The sequence below is a fragment of the Geotrypetes seraphini genome, chromosome 6 (assembly GCF_902459505.1).
Source record: "Geotrypetes seraphini chromosome 6, aGeoSer1.1, whole genome shotgun sequence".
In the NCBI taxonomy this organism is placed as follows: Eukaryota; Metazoa; Chordata; class Amphibia; order Gymnophiona; family Dermophiidae; genus Geotrypetes; species Geotrypetes seraphini.
Genome location: NC_047089.1, coordinates 57,704,644 through 57,720,323, shown reverse-complemented (window position 1 = coordinate 57,720,323; position 15,680 = coordinate 57,704,644). Strand labels below are relative to the sequence as shown.

Here is a 15,680-nt window from a genome sequence, read left to right as displayed (position 1 = left end):
CAAGATTTACAAGTTAACAAGATGTAAAGACATAGATATGTACACTGTAAGAGAGGATCCATTATTGTGCTGAAGGCGTTGCCCAGTTTCTAAAGTTCAGTTTCTTTCAATGATATTTTACTCCCCCCCCCCATTTTACAAAACCGCAAAAGCAGTTTTTAGCACTGGCCGATGTGCTCAATGCTGTGCGCTGCTCCAACACTCATAGAGATCCTATGAGCGTCGAGAGCAACACAACGCTAAAAACCACTTTTGCGGTTTTGTAAAAGGAGGTTAATTTTTTAACCGAATTACCACCTTTTGGAAGGGTTTGGGGAACTTAAAGTGAACTACTACTACTTACCATTTCTATAGCGCTGCCCAGCGCTGTACAAATAATATGCAGATACTTTCTCTGTCTCTAGTGGGCTCACAATCTAAGTAGGGCAATGGAGGTCTAAGTAACTTGCCAGGGTCAGAAAGAGCAGCAGTGAGAATTTGAACCTGATTCCCCATAATCTTTCTCTCTCTAGAATAGAGAGAAAGAGATAGATAGATATAGATATATATACATATGCAACATGGAGACCATATTGATCTCTGTGACTGGCCACTGCAGGTGATAGATCAGAGAGAATTGTCTCACTTGGGCTTTAATATATTTCTAATGTATTGATCTAGTGGATTACACAAATTTGTAGGCTGGCTTTTATGGAAAAGTGATCAATAGATGCAATGATCCTTTGAATGTTGCATCTAGCTCATCTAAGATCAAAGAGACTACAGTATTGACATGGCATGTGCAATCAGCATTATTTCTTTCAGTATGAAGTCCAATAGAAAGGAAGCCATTTTTAACAAAGAATAAAGGACTCAATCTACTATTTTAGGGCAATTTATGAGTATGAATAATTGAGATGTAAGACATTAGACTGTACCTAAAATACAATATGGTCTTTTTGAGTAGACTCTTTGTTTAATCCATTATGGTTCCTGGTTGACCATCACTTATTTCATATTTTAACACTGTAGCATAATGGAGGTGTCTGAATTATGCTGTTATGTTATAGATGGCTTTTATAACTCACCAAATTCCATTCAGTATAATTTGAGGTGGGTTACAATATAAGATAGCCAGCCATTTTTGGGACTATGTACTACACATTAAGCGAAAGGAGAAACTGGATTAAATAGATCTTTAACTAAAGTCATGGATTTCCTAATTAAATAAATCTTCAACTCACTTAGAAAAGTATATAATTTATTTTTTTTTTTTTAAATGTATGTTTATTAGCAGTGAAAGATACACCACCCAACAGGGCGCAACAACAAACAACAATAGGGCAAGAGTTGTCCATAACAAGCGAAAATACAATAACAAAGGCGGTGCCTCCCACACCGATCCCCCCGCATAGGTACAGTATATAACAAGTGTAAAGAAACATCGAGGGCATCGGAAACAAAAATAAAGGACAACAGAAATGGATTAAGCCACCCAGCAGGGACGGCGATCTCGCACCATTTTTTATTATACAAATAACCCATAGAAGCCACAAATAACTTGCAACACCATTCACACACTGCACCATTCACGCCGCTCAAACAGAACACATATTCTCCAATCCCCTCCCTTCCCCCCTTCCCCCCCATCCCTGGGGCACCAAAGCATGAGATAGAGAAGAGTAGAAGTAGTGGAGCTGATCAAAGACTATGCCGGAGAGGCACAAAAGAAAAAACTAAACAGGCACCAGTCCCCCGACCCGTTCTTGTGATGGCACCAAGTCCCCAGTCTCTCCCACAGGCCAACGTAATGCTGCTTAAGCACACTCGGAGACCTAGCATACATCCGAGTTTCAAACTGAGCCACTTCCTGAAGTCTACTCCTCCATTGGGGTATCGGAGGTGGCTCCACCGACATCCAATAAGTCAAAATCAGTTTTTTTACTACAAGTATAACATTATAAAAGAATCTACATTGGGGGATAGTGAAACCTTGATCCTGAAGGGAGGTCTGCAGACCCAGGAGAAGAAACCCATAGTCCCATTCAACAGTACGTTGCACAGCGCGCTCCAGCAGGGTGAGAGCCTCCTGCCAGATATTCAACTGGGGGCATTCCAGGAAAGAGTGAAGGTACGTACCTACTCGGTTCTTGCATTTAACACAACATTCACTATCCGAAAGCCCCAGGCGCGCCCCACGCTGAGCAGTGAAATAGGCCTGGTGGAGAATCTTATACTGGAGTTCTTGGAAGTCAGCGGATTTAGTGTAAGAGTATAAAGTGTTGAAACAAGCTAGAAATTGAGGTTCGGAAATATCCTGTCCCAGGAGGAGCGCACAGGGGTAAGCACCGATAGGGGAAGAGATGATTTAAGGACTCGGTACCAGTGAGCAAGGGAGTTAACGATGGGCGGGGTAGCCGAGAAAAGAGTATCCAGAAGACCCTTAACCCAAACTCCATCACCCCCTCTACGCTCAACATCCCAATAGTGACGCACCTGGAAGTAAGAAAATAAATAACAAGATGGAAGGCCCCACGCGTCCCGTGTTTGCTGGAAAGATGGGAATCCGGCGGGAGATAAATCAAGTAAGTTTTCCATCGTCACACAGCCCCGGACCGCCCATTGCTGAAATACTGTGGCACCCCAACCCGGCTGAAATCATGAGTTGCCTACCAGACATACAAAAGGAGACACCTCCATTGACATCTGTTGTCTGCGCCGCCACCAGCGCCACGCCAGCCTAAACGGTCGTAAAAAACGAAAGCAAGCTAGATATCGCCTCCCGGGATCGTCCTGACGGTGTAATGTGTTCATAAAGTGAAAAGGGGAGCTCCAGCTCGCTAGCCAGCCCCGGGGAGAGTAACGATAGCACCCTGTATAAGCCTCATGGATCCAGCGAATGAGAGACCCTACATTATAAAGCCGGATATCCGGGACATTAAGTCCCCCCAGACTTTTATCCAGGGTAAGTTTGGACATTGCTATCCGCGGGGATCGGGACCTCCAAATGAAACGAGAAATAGTAGATTTAAAAGCAAGTTCGTCCCGCCTGCTAAGCCAGAGAGGCATGGTCTGCAGGGGATACAGAAGTTTCGGAACCAGAACCATCTTTACCAATGCTACCCGTCCCAAGATACCCAAAGGTAGCTCCTGCCAGGTCTGGCACAACTTTCCAATGGCTTCGAGTTGTCGTCAAATATTGGCATTGTAAAGAGTAGGCAGATCCGTACTAAGGTATATTCCCAAATAGCGCATCGGTTTAGTCGTGGGTGCAATGGGCAACACCGCCTGCCAAGGCTGCACCGGACCCCCTGACAGCAGTAGGAGTTCCGACTTGCTACAGCTAACTTGTAAACCGGACAAGGCTCCAAAGGCTCGAATCACCGCCAAAGCTCTGGGCAAGTGCAGGGGAACCTGGTCCATATAAAGTAGGATGTCGTCAGCAAACAGGCTGATTTTGCATTCCTGTCCCCTCATCACAATTCCCTGGATGGTCTCATCCTGCCGGACCTTCGCAGCCAGGGGTTCGATAGCCAAAAGAAAAAGAAGGGGGGAGAGAGGGCAGCCCTGTCTTGTACCCCTCTGCAGGCCAAAATCCCCAGTTAGACCCCCATTAATCAGTAAGCGCGCCCCGGGATTATGATATAAAGCCGTCACCCAGGCCATAAACTCACCCTGAAAACCGCCCCTGCGCAGGACCCAAAAAAGATAATCCCAGGAGATGCTGTCGAAAGCTTTTTCCATATCCAGTCCTGCCATTGCCTCTAGGCCACCCCGACCCACCCTGTCATGAATCGCACCCAAGACCGTCAGCAGATTCATAGATGCGTAGCGGCCTGGTACAAACCCAACCTGGTCCGGGTGGATGAGGTCAGGGAGGAGGCGATTCAAACGCCGCGCCAAAGTCACGGCCAGAAGTTTGATGTCCTGGTCTAGAAGGGAAATGGGACGAAACGACCCCACCAGATCCGGGTCCTTGCCCGGCTTTGGAAGCAGAACTATGTGGGCCATATTGTCCGGAAAGAAGCCTCCCGTCTCCGCTACCGTGTTATACATTGCACTCAGGGGTTGCGCCACCAGGTCCTCAAGAATACGATAATATTCAAGTCCAAACCCATCCGGGCCTGGCGCTTTCGCCAATTTGAGAGACCGAATGGAGATGCGGAGTTCAGCCTCGGATATAGGTAGGCTCAGTGACGCAGCCTGGTCCTCCTCCAGGCGTGGTAGGGATAAGCCCCGGAAAAAATCCGCAAGAGCAGTCTCATCCAGCGGGCGTTTACCATACAGGGTCTCGTAGTACCTGATGAATTGTTCTGCAATTTGGTTCTCCCCCTCATGCCTAGTTCCCGTAGTATCGCGGATTGCAGTGATAAGCTGACGTTTTTTATACGGACGCACTAGGTTTGCCAGAAGTTTCCCCGTCTTGCCCCCCCCATCTGTGCATATTATACCGTTGAAACGCAAGTGTCTGTTCTGCCCGTTGATGGAGTAGGGTCTCGATGCGTTCTCGAATTTTCTTATAGTCCAGTCTATCGGAGTCTGACAGAGAGGAGATATGGGCCCTACGGAATTGGTGTAGCTGACGTGTAAGCGCTAGAAGTTCTGCTCCCCGTGCCCGTCGTTTGGCAGCCGTGTATGCAATCACGTGTCCCCTCAGGACTGCCTTGGAGGCATACCAGAAAGATACCGGTCCTATCTCAGGAGTATCATTAGTAGCTTGGTAGTCTACCCAACGCGCCCGCAGGTAGGTCCGGAATTCCTGATCATGGTACAGATACAGCGCCATTTTCCAAGAGGAAGCCTTGTTGCCCGCTGCAAGAGTCAACGTAAGATCCACGGTGGCGTGGTCAGAAACCGTGGATTCCACAATCTCCGATCTAGTGGCCCTGGAGAACAGCCGTTGGTCAAGTAAGATGTAATCCAGTCGGGCATACACTTTATGGACATGGGAGTAAAAGGTAAAGTCCGAATCATACGGGTGTAGTGCCCGCCAGACGTCCACCAGGCCTAAGTGCTGTGCCAAAAATCCCACCCCCTTGTTGTCATGGTCCTTCAGACCATGGGAGGTTTGCAATCCACCCCTGGTTCTGCAGTGATATTCATATCTCCCCCCAAGATCACCTGGTAATCCGGGTGAGCCGATACCATAGAAAGAACTGTGGAGAAAAATTTATGACAGTAGGAGTTCGGGGCATATAAGTTACAGAACAGCAGCTTTAGACCCCAGACCTCCCCCAAGACAATAACATACCTTCCCTCCCGATCCGTTAATTGTTTATGCAAGACAAAGGGCAATCGTTTGTGTAGCAGAATTGCCACCCCCCGCTGTCGACCCCCAGAAGTGGAGGAGTAAACATCCCCGACCCAATTTCTCCGCAATTTGGAGTGTTCAATCTGAGTTAGGTGGGTCTCCTGCAGAAACGCCACATCCGCTTTCAAATTACGCAGGCTCGTGAGTATATGAGATCGTTTAATCGGGGACCTGATGCCATCAATGTTAAAGGTGACAACCCTTAAATCAGCCATAGCACAGAGAGAAAAGCAATATACTTCACAAAAACCCAGAGGGAGACAGCCCTCCGAGAGCAGAAAGATTCATCCATTCTCCACCAGCCATACAGGAAGTGCACATGTGCAAGAATAACAGATAAGGTCGGGCGAAGCCTCCCAGCTAAGCTTCGCCGCCTTTGGTAACCCAGTGCCCCAGAGCCCAACAGACCATGGTCCCTCACAACCCCCCTCACATACATTCCTGACTCAAACACATACCCCCACTCACTCCCCTCCCCCCATCCCCCCAATAACCCGACTCCCTCCTCTCCACCCCCCCATGCTGTGCCCTCCCAGCCAGCATACAGACCCATATGTACCCCCCAGCCTATCCGGAGACCTCCCCCCCCCAGTAAGTATATAATTTATACGTGCTCTCTAAGGTACAGGAAGACTATTTTATTCTTGAGCTACAATATAGTGTATGTAAATGACTTTTCTAAAACTCTGATAAAGTGTACACTTCTCCCTCCATATTCGCTGTGATAGGGGATTAACAGAACTGCAAATACAGAAAAATCGCAAATAACTTTTTCATGTGGTATTCGCTGTTTTCTATTAAAAACCATCATGAATATGGTGAAACCGCGAATTACATGGTGGGAGGCCTGGCCTGCTCCTGAAGGAGAGGCAAAACACGGTGAAGAAAGTGCTGGGAATCATTGATTTTCTCTGTAAAAGCTTGGAATCAGCGATTTCTCTATGCAAGCTCAAAATCTTGACTAATCGAAACTGTGAATGCTGAAACCGCGAATACGGAGGGAGAAGTGTATACCTGTTCTCTTTGGAAAATATAATAATAAATTGTCCAGTGATTGTGATCATTTACTGTGTGACGAAAAACAAAGACCCTCTTTTTCAAACGCATAGCACAGGTTTTAGTGCCGGCAGTGTTGGTAACTGCTCCAACGCTTATAGAAATTCTATGAGCATCAGAGCAGTTACCGCCGCTGCCAGTGCTAAAACCCGCGCTAAGCATTCACAAAAGAGGGGGGGAAAGTGATAAGACCATATAACATAAAGCAGATCCATTTACAATTTTGAACACAAAACATAAGGAGTTTAAAAATAAAATGTGCCTGCGTTGGAAGCCAATGAAGCTGAAGTGATTTGTCATAAAAAATATTGTCTGAATAAATGTTATTTGCACTTGAGCTGCATTTCTAGCTTGTTAATGTAGTCTTTAATCTTATGATAAAGGTGTTAAATAAATCAAAAAGCCAACTACAGTTAAGACCATAAGAACATAAGAATTGGCGCTGCTGGGTCAGACCAGTGGTCCATCGTGCCCAGCAGTCTGCTCACGCGGCGGCCTCTAGGTCAAAGACCAGCGCCCTAACTGAGACTAGCCCTACCTGCATATGTTAAGTTGATATAAAACATTACGCTTAAAAAATAAACAGAAATAAGTTTTGAATGTAATCAATGCTCTTGTATTCTGCATTTCCCTATAAAATAGATCTTGACGTGATTAACAAAAAAATGAACAAAATTATAGTAAACTAACCCCTCCTTTACAAAGCCGCGCTAGCATTTTTAGCTCCAGCTGTGGCGGTAAAAGCTCTGACACTCATAGGAATTCTATGAGCATCAGACTTTTTACGCGGCCGGCGCTAAAAATGCTATCATGGCTTTGTAAAGGAAGGGGTAAAACAGATCATTAAACAGGAAAAATTTCAAGTTTCATAAAATATTTGAAATAAGAAAGTCAAGATTTTTTTAAATTTATTCTTTATTCATTTTTTTAAAGTATAACCATGATAATGAAGTTCTTGAACAGAATAATTTGTCAACATTTCAAGAAATAAAACAGGAAAAACGTTGACTCTGAATAAAAGAACATAAGAAAGGAAATTTTAGACCACAAACTAGAGGGGGCAAGAAAAAGATATCTCAGAGAACAGAAAATTAGAAAAATAATATATTAGCTTCTGATATAGGAAAAGAACAGTCTAACAAGCATATATTAAATCAGTGGTCTCAAACTCGCGGCCCGGGGGCTACATGCGGCCCGCCAGGTACTATTTTAAGGTCCTTGGTATGTTTATCATAATCACAAAAGTAAAATAAAAGTTTCTTGATCATATGTCTCTTTAGCTATAAATGACAATATTATTATTAAGACTTAGGCAAAAGGAAAGATTTATAAACTATAAAGAGATTTAACTCATGCAAAATTGTCATTTCTTTTATAAGACATTAGCTATTTTTTCTGCGGCCCTCCATGTACCTACAAATCCAAAATGTGGCCCTGCAAAGGGTTTGAGTTTGAGACCACTGTATTAAATTATCTCAGTCTAATATTCACACACATTAAGAGTCACATGGTCTATTCTGCAAAAACACACAATTGAGAAAGTTCATAAAAATTAAAAGATACGTCTTTCAACTGTAACATGCAATTGCAAGGAAAATGAAGACAAAACTTACCACCCAAGGAGAGTATGTCCTGCCTCATTGTCAGAAACTGTTTTCTCATTTCTTGAGTCTTTTTACATATGTCTGAAAACATATGTAATTTAGATCCAAGAAAATCAGATTCCTGAAAATAGAAATAACAACACATGACTGAGTTTTTGTCTGGCTAAAAAACAAAGGATTCTATCAAAGTACGAAGGTGGTTTGAAAAGTTTGGTAAAAAAGCAAGTTAAGCAATGTAGTCTCCATCAAGGGCTATACACTTACCCTTCCCCCCTTCTCTCCACCCCTTTTACAAAACCACAAAAGCCGGCATGCTGAATGCTCTGCGCTGCTCCCGACGCTCAAAGGAACTCTATGAGTGTCGGGAGCAGCACAGAACATTCAGTGCACCAGCCGACGCTAAAAAACGCTTTCATGGTTTAGTAAAAAGGGGGAGGGGGTTAGTCCAGCGAGTTTCCAGGGTTTTTTGTATCCTAGGAAAAAGATAGAAAGAAAGAAAGATGACGGCAGATAAGGGCTACAGCCCATCAAGTCTGCCCATACCATTGACCCCCTTTTAAGTCTACTGGCCCCCTTAACTCTACTGACCTGCTCTATTAAGTCTATATCCTAGCAACCCTATTCATTGGTATGACCCTCGCAGTGATCCCACATAGGTATCCCATTTATTCTTGAAGTCTGGGATACTGCGGGCCTCGATCACCTGTACTGGAAGCTTGTTCCAATGCTCTATCACTCGTTCCGTGAAGAAGTACTTCCTGACGTCTCCACGAAACTTCCCTCCCCTGAGTTTGAGCGGATGTCCTCTTGTGTTCGAGGGTCCTTTGAGAAGAAAGATATCATCTTCCACCTCGACCCGTCCCGTGATGTACTTAAATGTCTCAATCATGTCTCCCTTCTCCCTATGCTCCTCGAGAGTATAGAGCTGCAATTTGTTCAGTCTTTCTTCGTACGAGAGACCCTTTAGCCCCGAGACCATCCTGGTGGCCATCCGCTGAACCGACTCAATTCTGAGCACATCTTTATGGTAATGTGGCCTCCAAAATTGCACACAGTATTCTAGATGAGGTCTCACCATGGCTCTGTATAATGGCATCATGACCTCAGGCTTCCTGTTGACGAAACTTCTCTTGATACAACCCATCATCTGCCGTGCCTTAGATGAAGCCTTCTCCACTTGAGTAGCAGTTTTCATGTCTGCACTGATGATCACTCCCAAGTCTCGTTCTGCCGTAGTCTTGGTCAAAGTTTCTCCATTCAAGGTGTAAGCTCTGCTGGACTAAGGGTCTGTTTTACAAAGCCATGCTAGCGGCTGCCACATGGCAACAGCCCCAAAGCCCATACAGATTTAAAGGTTTTTGGGGCTGTTGCCGCACAGCAGCCACTAGCGCGGCTTTGTAAAACAGACCCTAAGGGCTCCTTTTATGAAGGTGCGCTAGCGTTTTTAACACACGCACTGGATTAGCGCGCGCTATAGCGCGCACTAGCCGAAAAACTACCGCCTGCTCAAGAGGAGGCGGTAGCGGCTAGCGCGCGGGGCATTTTAGCACATGCTATTCCGCGCGTTGAGGCCATAAACGCGCCTTTGTAAAAGGAGCCCTAAGTGTATAGCCCTTGATGGAGACTACGAGGGGGTGATGAAAAGTTCTCAGCCCAGCCAAGAAGAGAATGGCGTGGGTATGATTCAATCAATGATCTGAAACAATGTCAAAACATAGCATTTTGTTTACAGACTGTCGGCTCCGGGCGGCTTTCCCGCAGAGGAGAGAATCCTGCATTCACCGTGGACCTCATCTGGGGCAGCCTCCTTGGAGCGGCTGGGGCACGGGCAGTGTGTCTGGGAGGGAATGCATGGATGGGAGAACATCGCAGGGGAGGAGACATAGGCATCCTGGGACTGTCGGCCAAGTCTCTTCCCTGAAGAAGCCCTTTCTGGATACGTCAATCGCTCCTCCTAAACTTACTTGCTCCACTTCATCACTGACGCTGACCCATTCTGCTTCTATTCCTTTCTCTCCTCTCCTCTACCTTCCAAAGTATTTAGATCAATGCTGTCTTTTTAAAATGTTTATTTTATTTTTATTTTTCCTCTAACTCTACTTTTCACTTCTCTATTACCCTCCAGGTACTTTAGTTAGATTGTGAGCCTTCGGGACAGTAAGGGAATTTTCCAAGTACCCTTTCTTATTTCTAATCTTAATGTATATTTTCTGTAAACCGCTTAGAACCTAATGGATGTAGCGGTATATAAGAAATGAATTACATTACATTACTTAGCGAAATTAGATAACACTCTTCTCAGCTATAGTGGCGAAATAAAGCTCAGAATTTAGGAAGTTGTTTGGTTGGGCTGAGAACTTTTCAGCACCCTCTCAAATGTTGTTTAACTTGCTTTTTTACCAAACTTTTCAAACCACCTTTGTAATTCTTTTAGTAAGACAGTCTTCAGAATCTTCCAGTATCATCTATGGTCAATTGATCGCTCTGCCCAGATTTTCCCTCTGCTTTTTAGGTGTATTATAATAAATGCAATTTAAAGGAGGTACAGTAACATATTTTCTGGAAATCTCAGCACATCATTTAAATAGTGTTAAAATAAATCCTTAACACTGACTGAATAGACTTGTGGAAAATTCAGTATTCTAAGATTCAAAGATCTGTCTGAATTCTCAATATTTTCCAATTTTTTTAATATACAGTATAGTATCAATGTCTTATCCAATACCAAAGATGCCTGAACATTTTTAATAACTTTGACCTCTTGTTCAAGTTTTTCTATCCCCTGTTTATTCTTAGCTGGTTCCAGCTGAGCAGTTTTTGGCTTAGGCCTAGATTCACTAAACTTACCGATCTGGATCGTTGTTGGGCGATTCTTGGGCGAGTTCTGCTGAGCGACCGATTCACTACAGATTCTACATGCAAATGATCCGATCGGATGCACGCCCTGCAGCGATCCCACAGATCGCTGTAAGAGCGATCGAAACGCATGCGCAGAGTATCCTTCTTGGTTATTGATGCAATTTACACATGTACTTGCTCTTCGCCCTTCACTACTTAGTTAGTGGCCGTGGTTTATTCCCGCACGTCATTGGCGGGCGTCGAATGCGCCGCCCGCAAAGCACAAGCGAGCTCAAAAGAAAGGGGGAGAGGTGGCCGCAGCTTACTGTTTTGCTGGCCCTACAAGTTGTACATTTTTAAAAAGGAATGATTTGTGACTGAAGCAGTGAAGCCAGATTATCAAACAGAACACACTTTAAACCCGCGGGTTAAAACCACAGGCTCACAATGCGCTTTTTACAGAATATATAAAAAATGAATTCTTATGCATATGTAAAGTTAATTTACAGTTTTATTTTTCATTTTGATGGTTGTTTTATATGGGCTTGTAACCTCGATACTGATATTTCAGGGCGGAACAGGGCAGGAGAGTCAGCAAGGATAGTAAGCGACTCAGCAGTCACTTCTTTTCTGATCGGCAAACCCAATCAGTGTTTCTTCTTCTGCTTAGTGAATCGATCTCTTCCTACTTTTGCATGCCATTTGCCCTCATTTGCATGGGTGGATCGGATCGGGTAGGAGATTGATCGTGCAGAAGTTTAGTGAATCGGGTCGTTGAATGATCGCAAAACTAGTAAAATTGGTTTTGCAATCGGAAGGTTTAGTCCCCTTTTGGCCTACAACTCCATCAGCACAGTTTCAAGAAACTCTGCTTAAAAGTCACCAAAGTACTTTCTCTGAAGTATCCTTTCAGTTATTGCTTGTGGGGTTTTCAGAAGAGTCACCAAACCTAGGCTCTATAATTCAGTAGTGTGTATGAAAATAAAAGAATGTATTCCAGAAATAATCCAAGCTGAAGCATTTAATACTTCTGAGTTCATTCAAAAATGTTCTCTCCTCTCAACCTTGTCCACTGATCCTAAAGCTCAGTCTTTTTCTCACTGTTCAGCATGTGTTTAATTAGCTTCAGTGCTCAACTGCAGCTGATGCCCAAAGAAACACCAGCAGTTCATTTATCCCTTGCAATGCTTTGCCTTCGCAGGGTCAGGGCATGCAAAAGGGGAAGGTGTCACCCTCTTGCACATGCTGGCCAGGTCCCACAAAAACCTGGTTTCAGTTTTGCAACAAAAAAACAAACCAACACTCAAAAAACTAACTCTAAATACAGACCTGCTCTGTTATCTCTGACATTCTCTTTTACAGTCATTGCATCTGGAGAATCATAACCAATCTCCATCTCCTCAGGCTCAGTATCTGAGGTTAAGTCTGAAGCAAACAGGAGCTCTTTCTGGTACTCTAGATTCCAGATAGTTCTCAACTCCACCCCTTGACCTAGTTACTGGAGAGACCGATGACCTTCCTTTCTCACTAACTGGGAAATGGGGCCAGAGGCTATGGGGCTCATTTAAAATAAAACCATCCAAAAGACGGCATAAACAAGCACTTGGATGTTTTAGTCGCCAAAATGTCCAAGTGCTAATTTTTTAAAAACTGACTTTTTAGACATTTTGCAGGTCATTTTCCCTCCATTACATCTAAACCTTAAGGTTTTGGATGAGATTCGAGCAGCCTTAGGACTTGGACATTTTGCAGGGATAATGAAATCTTTTTGAAGATGTTCAGAGCATCATTTAGACATTCAGAGTTATACCTGTTTCAAAGGCGCATAAAGGACAAAAAGATACCCAAACTGACCAGATGACGACTTCTGCGCTGCAGCTGTTCAACATTGTTTTTGGATTCTTCCGTGAGTAAGGAGATTTTTTATTTCATTTTGTCATCCACCAAAGCACTCTTAAAGCGCTATCTGACCTGGACCCCTGAGGAAGGCTCATATAAGCCAAAATACAGACTGTGTTGGGTCCATCACTAACAATAGGGTCAGCTGCTCCACAAAGTGGATGTACTTGCCTTGATTTTATCCATCGTTTTTAAATAAACAATATTTCATGAACATTGCATTCCACAGTCTCTGGCCTTTTTTTGGTAACCCACTGGATGCATGAAGACATGACCTCCCCACACACTCCCTCAGTGGTCACTGACACCCCCCTCCCACCCCCCAAAGATGTGAAAGAAATAGTACATACCAGCCTCTGTGACAGCTGCAGATATTATGGGAACATAAAAATAGCCTTACTGGGTCAGATCAATGGTCCATGTAGCCCAGTATCCTGTCTTCACGGAGGCCAATCCAAATCACAAGTACAGTGGTACCTCGGTTTGCGAGTGCACCAATTTGCGAGTGTTTTGCACGACGAGCAAAACATTCGCAAAATCGGTGCCTCAGAAACCGAGCTTGCCTCAATATACGATCGCCTCCCACTCCCCCCCCCCCCCCCCGCGATCCGTCATCCACCCCCGCTCGCATCGCCCCCTCCCTGCCGCGATTCGGCATCCCCCACACACCCATCCACCCACTCGAATACATTGCTTACCCCCATCTGGCACCCGGCACCAACGCACAGGACATGGATAAACAATTTTTTTTTTGATTGTATGTATTAATTATGGCTTCTTAAGATTTGACTGTTTTTATTAGAATTGTTATTAGAATCATTATGATTGCTTAGAAGAAAAAAAAATGTATTTATTTTTTTTATTTTTGCTTTTACTCTTTTCTATCCTATTTTTAAATGGAGTTCCTTTCCTGTTGGATATGTATTATATTTTACACCGCTTGGATCCTTTTTTAGGCTGTTATGTAGCATAGAAAGTTTTAAATAAACATAAACATACTATGTACAGTTCTGGATACCATGCCTTTAAAAGATATAAAACAGTTAAAATCTGTCCAAAGAACAGCTAAAGTGCTAAGTGATCCTCATCATAAAGCCTATGGGCACAGACTTAAAAATCTAAACATATTTGCTATTATTTTCTGTTTCATATTTTCTGGTTTTATGTGAAAGCTAAAGAAATATAGAAGAAAGAGAATTGATGCCTTCAGATTATGGTACTAGAGAAGATTACTGCATATACTATAAACTGCCCAAAGCTGTCCTTGGATGCTCAAATAATAAAACTTCAACTTTCATATTTCAGACACATCATGTAAAGAGAAAGATCATTAGAAATTGATATCATGCTTAGCAAGGTTGAAGGTCACTGCAAAAGAGGAAAACCTGCAATGCAATGGATCAATGCAATACTTCGCTTTGTATAAGACGAATAATAAAAAAACACAATACAATATAATGACAACCGCTGTGAATATGACTGTCAGTGATTAGCTACCTGATTGAAGACCAAACTCAGTTCTGTTCAACTATCTTTGAGTCGTCATGACTCAGCACTGACTCAGCAACATAGGAGCTAGTTCTGTAGGTGCTGTGGGCACTTGCTCACTCCCAATATTCACCAAACTCCTTAACTATGTCCAGGGAGAGGTAATTTCCTTTTGACACTTAACAGCTAAAATAGGCAACGGGTTGGGTTCAGCAGAAGTTTCCACCTTCCAGTCCAGCAACAGTGAGGAAAAGCAAGCACGTTCATAAAGGTTTCAGGTCAGAGACCAGCATGTACAATCTAAATATCATTGCTGATTTTAACATAGGAAATGGCCTTTGTGCAGTTTTATGAGACAGAAAACCCCCTGAGTCTTTCTTGTGCAAGATCTACCTTTGGCTTAGATTTTATTTTTTGTTAATCTGCTTGTCAGAGCTGAAGAAGGGATAAACATAGCCTTTAAACGTGCATCAAATACCTTACATACAGTTGGTTTTGTTTATTAATATTGAACGAGCAGCTGAAACTACAGTAATATCACTGTAGTTTTGCTGTTAGATGCCAGATGGAATATATTTCACCATGGAGAATGAAAATGCAGTAGGATCCAAAAATGTCAAATTAAATCTATTATCTGATATGCAGGCATTTGGGAAATCATGGTATTAAATTGTTCCAAATGGAGTTACATTTATGAAGCAGATTGCTAATAAATTATTTCTATCCAGCTTCTTTGTGCTTGCTCTTTTGTGAGTTGAAGTGCATTGTGCCCGCTGTAATAAGTGTCTCTTGCCCGCTCTCTCTTCTTTTGCATGTTAGTAGAGTTATAAGTTGACAGAAACCTGTGCTGAGAAGTGGCCAGGCGGTATTCCTAATAGGAAATACTTCACGAAGGTCGATCGTGTTGCAAGTCTTAATTAAGTTAATATCTTTCCTATCTGTAGCTGGCAGGAAGCAGCTGTTTCAGAGGGAGCTATGACTTTACATGTTGTATCATGCAGAAACAACAATATCATTGCTGTAATGAAAATACTTTCTAAGAAACTGCTTTATAGAGGCACCCCATTGTTTATGAGCTGGGACCATCCGTAAATATGACTTGTTCACAGTTTGCCACCTTCTACCGGCTGTCGAACAAGGAAGCTAATTTATTCCCACCGTTGTTATTTTTTTCTACAACATGCACTGACACACCTATCTCCAGTCTCAGTAGGTTTCTTTTTTTTTTTATGCTAGAGAAGAACGAATTAACATGTTCATTGTAGTGCGACCTTCATTAACACCTAGCGAGTACAGATATCATGTAGTACATGATCCACCCCTGGCAATGCCCCCTTTTCAAATTTGTGCATTGCAACGGTGTCAGGTCAAAATCGCGCCCAGACAATTGAGCGCAGTGTGGGGGCGCGTGCAGCAGAAAATTACTGTTTTTAGGGCTCTGACGGGGGGGGGGTGTGTGGGGGAACCCCCCCACTTTACTTAATAGACATCGCGCCGCGTTGTGG

The 15,680-nt window shown here is 43.6% G+C and overlaps 1 protein-coding gene across 1 annotated transcript in view; it reads left to right on the top strand.

Moving 5' to 3' along the window:
• The window catches only part of LHFPL6 (LHFPL tetraspan subfamily member 6), a 245,758-nt gene that overhangs the window by 88,926 nt on the left and 141,152 nt on the right, over positions 1 to 15,680 (top strand). The gene's annotated exons all lie outside the window — the stretch shown is intronic.